This window comes from Candoia aspera, chromosome 1 (assembly GCF_035149785.1).
Source record: "Candoia aspera isolate rCanAsp1 chromosome 1, rCanAsp1.hap2, whole genome shotgun sequence".
Lineage (NCBI taxonomy): Eukaryota > Metazoa > Chordata > Lepidosauria > Squamata > Boidae > Candoia > Candoia aspera.
Genome location: NC_086153.1, coordinates 12,458,310 through 12,468,199, shown reverse-complemented (window position 1 = coordinate 12,468,199; position 9,890 = coordinate 12,458,310). Strand labels below are relative to the sequence as shown.

Here is a 9,890-nt window from a genome sequence, read left to right as displayed (position 1 = left end):
CGTTCCAGCTGAGTCCTGTCTTGCCTCCACAACCAAGCCTTGTCCTAGCACTCTAGCTGATTCCAGCCTTGCCTCCAGTTCCAAGCCTCGTCTTGCCATTCCACCTGAGTCCAGCCTTGCCTCCAGATCCGAGTCTAGCCTTGTCACTCCAGTTGGGTCCAGCCTTGCCTCCAGATCCGAGCCTTGCCTTGTAGCTCCAGCAGAGTCTTGCCTTGCCTCCACTGCCAAGCCTAGCCTCGTCTCCTTACTGTGCCCTGTAGTCGAACTTCAAGCTTCATTCTTGCCATGTGCTCTACCCACACCCAGTCTTGCTGCTTCATTGTGAGGATTAGCCAAGTTCTTCCTTGCTGTGTTGCCACAAACCCCTTCTACTTCTGATCTTGCAGCCTTGCCTTGTTTTCCTCCACTGCCTGGGTGGACTTGATTGAACTGTACTGACTAACCTGTGGATTCTTATCTGTTATAAATAGTTAATTGTAAATAAAGAACTTCCTTTTGTAATCTGCCTGGCTGTCTCTTAGTCTGAACAGGACAGTTACATATTCTCAACCCTCCTTAATATTTGGATGGAAAGCAAAATCCAAAACTTAAAAAGAATTTTAAAAAATAATAACCCCAAAAATAATGATAAGCACCAAGAGAGCTCCTTGCTGTGAAAACCCTCTCTTAGGCTACATAAACTTAAAAAAGTAATAAATTGGGTGGTTTAGAAATGGGGTGGCTGAGTGTCCCTTAAAGGCTACAGCCCGGCTTGGAAATGATGACATCCCAGCCTTCCAGCAGCTCTTACCACATTAGCATGAACACTGTTTATGATCCTCTGGCTGCAAGTCACCATTCTGGAGGACAAATATTATCCGTGAAAATGCTCCAGGGCTTCAAGAAATACCTGCCTGAGTCCAAAAAAATCCTGCCGTGTTGTCAGTTCTGCCTGCGGAGCTCACGGACACAGCTGTTCAGTCCTCCATGTTCCCACTGGAAGTCCTCAGGAAGCTTTAATTGTCTGAGATTGTTTTGCTGCTTGATTATCCTCTTGCTATTCCTCATCCTCACTGGATCTTAGTTCTGCTGATATCTCTTAAGTGTGTTATATTCCTGTATTGGAGGAAAAAAACAGGACAGAATTAAAATTAGCTGGAGGCCAGCATGAAATTTACAATTCAGGTAACATATATTAGTGAATGAGTATGTTTCTGTTAATAGTCGTTCATATGAATCTTTGCTTTTGATCTACTCATGCTCTTTAGACAGGCTTCCTGGATATATACAAACTACTCTCTGCTGACCTCCTTGATCTTAGTTATTCTTTGTCCTTTAGAGCTGAAGATGGACAAGACCTCCTAAAAGTCGACTTGGTCACCTTGGCTCAATGTCTTTTTGCTGGCACAGTTCCTAAAAATATGTTTCATTTGAAGTCCTCGACTTTGTTACTTTCAAAATGTAATGCCCTGGAGCAGCAAATGCAATAATAAGAAAACACTTTTGAACTTCCTCCTTCTTGTTTTCCTCCTGTTTTGTGAAGGATGATGTTGGCTAGGAGGGAACCTAGGACCAGACAAGTTGGTTGTGTGAACACACTGCCGAAGCCATCAACAGCCAGGTCTGAAAAATGGACTGCTAGATCTCTGTTACAATGAAAGGGCAGGAGAAAGAAATCCAGTTTTAAAGCCCTGGGGCTACACATAATAGGGCTAGGTTTTTTGGCTCTGTAGAAGGTGATCTTCACTGTTAGTAGGACTACTCTTTCTTTGCAGTAAAAGCTGGTTGTCTATCTAACTTTGCTATGACTATTCCATGACAGCTCTATTGCAGTGGCTTAGGTATAACCCTGAAATCCTCCTCCTGGAGGTCCTGTCCCTCTCAGGTTGTCATCTGGTTGGGCATGTAGATGAATAAAGGAGAAGGTGTCCTTCATATAACCAGGTCTGGAGCCTATATGTTATTTGTCCTTGCCCGTAGGACTGTATGTACTATATGGTCTATGTCTATTTACCTCTGCACAAATTACTCTTGATACAATTATATGAACAACAGTTTTGCTTACTATTTCATCAAGACACACCTATGCCATTCCAGTTCCATGAGGTGGAGGTGGGGAACCTTTATATACCTTATTTATAACAAATCAAGATTGCATATTATCTCCAAAACAATGCACAAAAAGAGTCTTAGGACATGATTATAAAGCACAGAATCAAACCAGAATTGATTTTTCGCCAGATGGCTTATCTCCTCGATTTTATCAAGGGATGGGGTTACAAAGGTGGGCGATCTTTTGGTAGCCATAGGCTGCATTTAATATTTGGGGAGGGGCTGAGGATCACAGAATGGATGGGAACCCATCAGACAAGTGGATGAGACTGAATTTTTTAAATGGAAATTGGAGGGGGGGACTTTGTTTTTCATTGTGATCAGCCTATTTTAAGATTTTGTCTTCAGCCTATTTTGGGGACTGAAACTATAGTTTTCACCTGTTTCCTACCGCCAAAAGGCAGGAAACATAGTGATCAGTTTGCTGTGATCAGTTTGCCATGATCAGGCTATGCTATGAGGGCTGCAAGAGGGCCATGGCAGATATGCTAACCATTACAGAATTACTGGCAGTAATTCTTTTTGATCTCAAAGGCAGGACAGACAGACTCTAAAAACAGTAATGGGATTGAATGGGGAATAGAGGCTATTTTCTTAACTGTCCTTATAATATTTTGCTTAATATGTAAACATGTCTGGTTTATTTAAGATGTTTACTTAACATCTTAAGTAAACCAAAAGACCCAGTAGCCCAAGAAGAAAAAACAGTCATCTACAACACACAGTGTAAGGACTGTAACAGCCACTATATGGGACAGACAGGCAGAAGACTAGCAAAGCGCATCCACAAACACCGTAGCAGTCAGAAGACACGATAAAAACTCCTTAATCTCACAACACATGGACTGACTCAGCCATACTTTCAACTGGGAAATTTTGAGCATCCTAGACCAAGCCAAATCCAAAAAACACTAGGGAATACCTGAAATTCAGACAAATCAGCTCCCAATAGACATATAGAGATACACCACATTTACACACCATTCAAAATAAAAGACAATAAAAAAGCTAAGAAGGAGACCAAAAGACAAGAACACATCCTCTGCAGCAGCTAACACCCAGTTAGGCAGGGATTAACACCAGGCAAACAATCAAGCAGAAAACAGTACCCTAATCAAAGAACTACCAAGGAGGAAACTATACCCCTACCAAAACTGGCAGGGCAAGCTACTGTATATAAATGGGGAGCAAACCCCACACTCACTAGCACTGATAATGTTACCTAGTTGGGTCATGAAACGTCTGCAGGCAAACAACCAAGCTCAGAGAGCACCAAGGACTCCACAGTTCATCCCTGAGCTACAGATATTCTCTTCTATTGGAATCTGCAAGATTTAGACACTTCATCCCAATAAGGTTAATACCAGCTTAATCTCACCCCTGTAAAGGAATATAGCCATGAGAGAAATAAATTTTGGCATTAAACATAGGACAAAGCTACTTGGTATATTTTTAAGGATTGCCATAAATGTGATGCATAAATATGTGCATACTCCACTGTTATGCAGTTGCCAACATACCACCATGAATTCTTTTTAAAAGAAAGAGAAAAATCGTCTGGTAGAAAAGCTAGTTTCCAGCTTGGAAGCACCAATTCATAATCCTTTCCTCTTTTCTTCTCTATTTTTCCCACATTGCTTGAAGTTTGCTTTAAATAACTTTTCATTTCTTCAGCAGCACACTGTTAAGCAGAATGAACTCACATGTTGCACCAGGACATGTCTTTAACTAATAAAAATAAATCACAATTGACCATGTTGACATATTGACCTAACCCATAAATCATGGTTTATCAACCACAGTGTCCATCAGCAACTATATCACATTAAGACTTGACATGATGTATCACCTCAGCCACTGAGTTAGGAACCAACCAGTATAAATTTTAGATGTTGCTTATCATCTATAAGCATATAGTTGAATAAATTACATACCTCTAGTTCAAAGGAACAAGGTTTTTAGGGATGCCGTTTGATTCGCTTCCAGAACCACCTGGCTTCAGAGATCATGGTTAATGGATAAAGTTTGTTTTAGCCATTGGTTGAATGTGTGTGCATGCATGCGTGTGTGTGTGTGTGTGTGTAGAGAGGGGTGGAGGAGAGAGAGAGAGAGAGAGAATACATGCACACATATTAACTATATTAAAACCATAAAACACAATTTACAAATCACAGTAGCAGGTTCACTTCATACCCTGTGCAAAGCAAACCACATTACAGCTTAGTGCAACATGTGAATTCGGTCATTGTGGGACAGCAAATAAATGCAACATTTGTCACATGATTCCCTATCCTAGGTTTATTTGTATTTTAGCAAGAGCAGCATGAAAGGAGGGAATGTGATCCAGGTTGGGACTGTTGGTTAAAGATAATGGTCTTTATTCCTTTGCCAAATACCCCCATAGCATTCAATGTGTGATCTTACAGTGTTACAAAGCTGCCAATGAGATGTTTGTGTCCTGGGCTTCATTGTACAATTCTCTGTCCTGGGTGCCGCAGCCTCCCTGACTTCCCACACTTCCATTACATCCCAAGGAATGAGCTCAGGAAGATATGACTCCCATGGAATTTTTGCACGTAGGGAAGTATGAGGAGCAACCAGGCTTCAGAGAGAAGAGATGTGCAACAGAAACAGCACCAGCAGTAGCCCATGGTCTCCAACCATTACAGACTTCATCCAGAGACATTTTCAAGAGCCCTAACTTTGGGGAGGGGAGGAAGGGAAGAACGTTCTTTTGTAAGGGAAGACATTTCTTTAGGAATTCATATTTTTGCACAGCATTGACAATAAATCATTAGCATCTGGAATCTGAAAGCCAGAAGAAAAGAAGTGTGATGTGGCGGGGTTGGGGGGGAGGGATGGCAGCAGAAATCCTGCTTTCAAAATAAAAAGTCCTCTTTACATTAGACCAATGTTTCTCAACCTTGGCCACTTTAAGATGTGTGGACTTCAACTCCCAGAATTCACCAGCCAGCTTGTTCTGCCTGGGGAATTCTGGGAGTTGAAGTCCACGCATCTCAAAGTGGCCAACGATGAGAAATGTTCTTGACATGAGCAGGACCTCCCTTTTGCTCAACAAGGTAAGATAAGGTGGAGCCAGAATATATGGGGATGCTGGGCCAGACCCAGCTTGCACGGCCTGTGCCTCTTATATTTATTGATAGACAGCGCATTGGTGCCCCATTCAGATGGAGCTACAGACTCGCACAGCTTGTACAGAATTCTTGCTATCAAGATTTCTTTTCTATTGTTAACACACTTGTGTTTGTACTTAGTATCTGGAAACTAATATTCTCCCAGTGAGCAATCCCGGATTTTCTTTGAGATGGAGATTTTTGAATGAGCATAAATCATGACTGAAAGGCTCTGCTTTTAACAGAACCAAGGGTTTTAATGCTGTCTCTTTGGCCTCCAAACACACACTTTGTTCACACTTTTGAACTGCTCCCTTTCCCCCATAACTATCTTCCTCTCCCCACAAAATTTCTTCAGTTGCTACTTCATCAAGTTTTTCTTCTTCTTCTTTTTTTTAAAAAAGCTTCCACAGACCTTGCAAGGAGAGTAATTTCCTTCCTTCCTTAGCAGAATAATATATTTGCAGAGGTTTCTGAATACAGAGCCTCTTCTTTTGCCAAGTTGAACATCTGTCCAGATGCACATCGGGAACCAATTATACATCTTTTTGGCTTCCAAACCACTGTGAACAAGGTCTTCTGCATGGCCCAGACTGTTTCTCCCTGCTCCACCTCCTGGCCACCCATGTGTCACTTTTATCATGTTTTGCTTTAGTCATAAAAGTGCCAAATTAAGTTAGTGGTTTATTTAGACATGTTGGGCTGGAGGCTCCCAAATTGCTGGTGGCAAGGGAGCAGTTTGGTCTCAAGGCCTCTTAGGAAAACAACAGGCCTGCCATTATCTTGTGGAACCCCCCCCCCCTTTGATGTTTGGCTCCCACAACCCAGGGGGCAATGTTACCGTGCACGCAAAACTTGATGTACTTGACATTTTATTGCTAAATTGTTTTCCTTAGTTCTTGGTGGATGGCTTTGGCATAACTGCGCTAAACATCATGCAAAGGCAACAACATCACTCCCCTCTCACTTCCATCCACATGCAGTGGCCGGAGAATCCATCAGCAGACGTCCCCCTACTTTGCCATCACTGCTGAAATATTACCTTAGGAGGGACTTGTCACTTTCTTCCCCACCTCGGTGCTCATGGAGAGCTTACTTAATGTCTTCTCCCTGGAAAAGATGAGATGCTCCTACAGCTTTTATTTATGTGTTCATGGCTGCCACATGCTCACCATGATGAATACTTAGTGTATGACATTCCTCCTCCCCTCCCTTCTCTTCCTCCTCCCCCTCTCTTAAATTACTAGCAGGTGATAAATAGCGACTACTTTCCACTCCATTTCGCTAGGCACAGCTTCTTCCTTGCCCTCATGAGGTTTCTGACCTTTCAGTCAATGCCTTTTGCAGCCCCCCAGGGGCCTCTGGGGAGCAGTAATGAACTCACGTTAATTGCCTGTTGAAGGACAGAAGCAGTTCCTCACAGGATGATTGGTGATCCCCTTGTGGATACAGCTGCCCCGCTCTCTGCAAAGAGAGATCTCCCGAGCGCACACACACAAACATGCCGGGTCAATTCATCTCAGCCGAGCAGCATGCAAAATAATCAATGCACCAGCTCAAGCCAGTTCCAGCCCTGTAATTCAGTTTGCTAGCGCTGTGGCTCAGAGGCGGCGAGGGGGGTGGATGGGAAGCTAGGGCCATACATTCTAACCCTCTAGTGAGCTGTCGTCATTTAGACCAAGGATACCCTGCAGAGCTCCTGCATAATCCAAAAGATTTATAAAGTCAACCTTCCTTTCCTTGGTCGAGTGAGAGAAGACCTTTATCTGCTGATTAGATTTCTAACAACTTACAGCTCAAGCTTTGCAAGGGTCATTAAACCAAGACAAAATGGAGAAGGAAGACGATCTGCGATGCACATTTTTCTCCTTTAGGAATGGCAGCAATAACAGGGTTGTCTTTTTGTAGGTGCCTGCCAACTATGTCATTTGATGCATTGTTGTTGTTGTTGTTATTGTTGTTGTTATTATTATTATTCTGGTAATCTACAATTAGATTCACAGTCAAAGACTGGTGAAAACTTAATAATTCAAGTCCTAACTAAGGACCTAAGAATTATTAAGGAAGCATCTGAGGATATAGGCTGTTCCAAGTAGGGCATTTTTTTGTAAAATTAGGGTGTTCAGGTCTGATAAATTCAACATTTCCAAATATCAAGGGAGTCCTTTAAGTATTGCTCCAAGGGCTCCAGTCATGATTGGTACAACAGTGGGTTTCTTTTTCCATAAGCATTCAACTTTGATTTGCAAGTCCTGGTATTTTGTAATTTTTTCCAATTGTTTTTCCACAATCCTAGCATCACCCAGTACAGCAATATGAATGAACCAGACTTTCTTCTTTTCAATGACTGTTATGTCAGGCATGTGATGAACAAGACGTCTGTCTGTTTTGATCTTAAAGTCCCATAAGAGCTTAGCCTGCTCATTTTCCAAAACCTTCTCAACTTGGTGGCCCCAATGGTTCTTGCTACATTCAAATCCAAACCTTTGGCAATGTTTCCAATGAAATTATCATTATTATTATTTGAAAGACTAGTGAGACTGTAAAGAAAAGGAGAGAGGGTAGAGAAATTTGTCCTCCAGACTGACTCAGGGTGGCTACAGATTGACTCACAGACTGATGACTGACACAGTCTTTTTATCCTTCACATGGAAAGCAAGTTGTGTGTCTCCTTTATTTGTGTTGTTGTCACTATTAAAACGTATGTTCATATCTTGAAGCAATTTAGCAAATATTTTAGTTTGTTTCTAGGTTCCAAATAAATGGAAAAAGCTTTGAAGTATAGAGTGACATTTCCCCAAAATGGATCCCCTGGTATTATTGTCCAACAGCTCCCATCATTCCCATCTTCATGGGAATTGTAATCTAATCGTATTGGGGGACCCAAGGTAGGGAGAACGGGTTTAAATCATTGTCTAATTTCTGTTTTTCACCAGCAAAAATATTTTTTCTTCTGGCTATAATCACTGCTCCCAATCATTCTTTCGAATGTGGAGGAGGAGTTGATGAATGGATTAATCTGTTTTTCCAGAGCTATATTTTCTAGATAGCTAAGTGCATCTTCTCTCAAGTGCATATACGCGTCAAGACATGTGCATAATCATCAATGTACAGTTTTATTTCTGAGGGAATTTCAACAAAGATCCTATTGTGGGAGGTTTTTTCTTCCTACCAGATATTTAACTCAAAGAACAAATAGCTTCCTAGCTTTAAAAATCTACGTAATGCTGATTGTCCATTTGTTTTATACATCACTGAGAAATGTGTTGCAAGGACCACTGATGTGAGAATGGAATATTACCAGTATATTCCTAGTTGGGCTTCTTGAACAAGTTGCTGCATAGAAGGAAGATCCCTAGACTCCAGCTAAGATCACACTGGAACATCATTTAAAGTTATTTCAGATGTACCTATTGACATACATTGGCTCTCACTCATGTTGCGCAGGAGGAAAACCAACATACAAGCATATACTTTATTTTCTTGACCCTGCTGCAAGATTCTTGGAGCCTGCGTGCCAAAGAAAGCAAATGGATCCTTGCCAACAATAATGAAGCCTATTAGCACAAGTTTGAAGACTGACAAAAAGGATGCTATACATCTATATATAGGTTGAGGAAGATAGTTTTCCCCTTCAATGCAGATGTCTGGGTACTGCTGGCCAATAACCCATATGTACCCTTCAAACATCTGCCTATATCCTCAGGAAACATAGATCTGGAACTTGAGCAATGGCCTGGTGGTGTAGGCCATGCATAGTTTCTTCCCAGGTGGCAGCCTGCCTGGCTCAGCCCCAGCACCACTCAACCACACTGCCACCAGCAAAAGCAGCACCAGGGTTGGCTTTATCTTGCCCTTGATGCCCTTTGGACCCAGGATGCCCCCACCCTGCCCAGCTGTCTGGCTTCTTGAAATACTGGGCAGCACATCAAATTGTATTGACTTCATTAGAGTCATTGTATAAAAGCTAGAAAGCACTTAGCTGACTTTGGCTAATCTCAAAAAGCTAAACAGAGCCAGACCTGGTTAGTATGTGATGGGAGACCACCAGAAAATCCAGGCTATACTGGAAACTTTTTAAAAACAATCCAGAAGGCAATGGTCTTTCATAACACTGCCAAGAAAACTAGGCAGACTTGTAATTATCAGAAATCAAGCTGTACTCAGCAGAGACAACACTTACTACTTCTTTGTGGGACCATCCAATTGGAACCAGAAAGCTTTTGAGACTGAACAGTGTTCAGGCAAGGATTTCAGGAAATATGTCCATTGAGTACATACAGAACTGCAACACATTTTTCTCCTTTGTAGCTCTCATAGCTCTCAATAGCAAGAACAGTCTGCTTCTTGGGGCTAGGGGCTATATTTTTTATTTATTTTGGGTGGGACTGAGAACCACGGTGAGAGGAGCCATGACACATTAATGTCCAGCTAAATGGGGGGGGGGGTGGCACAATTTTCTAGCTGCCATGGGTTCTGAATTTATTTTTGAAGAAAAAGTAAATGGTTTTGACAGTTTTAAAGCTGTAGCAGGCTTCTCCAAGGGTATCGTCTAGATGACTTTGGATGACCTTGAAAAGCTAAGTATGATGAGAATAACTAGCTAGCAGTTCTGAGCAGCACTTTGGATTCATTTCCAAAATGGGTTTTGGGAAAGGCTGGATT

The 9,890-nt window shown here is 41.9% G+C and overlaps 1 pseudogene; it reads right to left on the bottom strand.

Annotated features, from left to right (window-relative positions):
- Positions 1-8,522: 8,522 nt before the first annotated feature.
- On the bottom strand, positions 8,523-9,182 carry LOC134488641 (thioredoxin reductase-like selenoprotein T; annotated as a pseudogene).
- Between the last annotated feature and the right edge of the window lie 708 nt (positions 9,183-9,890).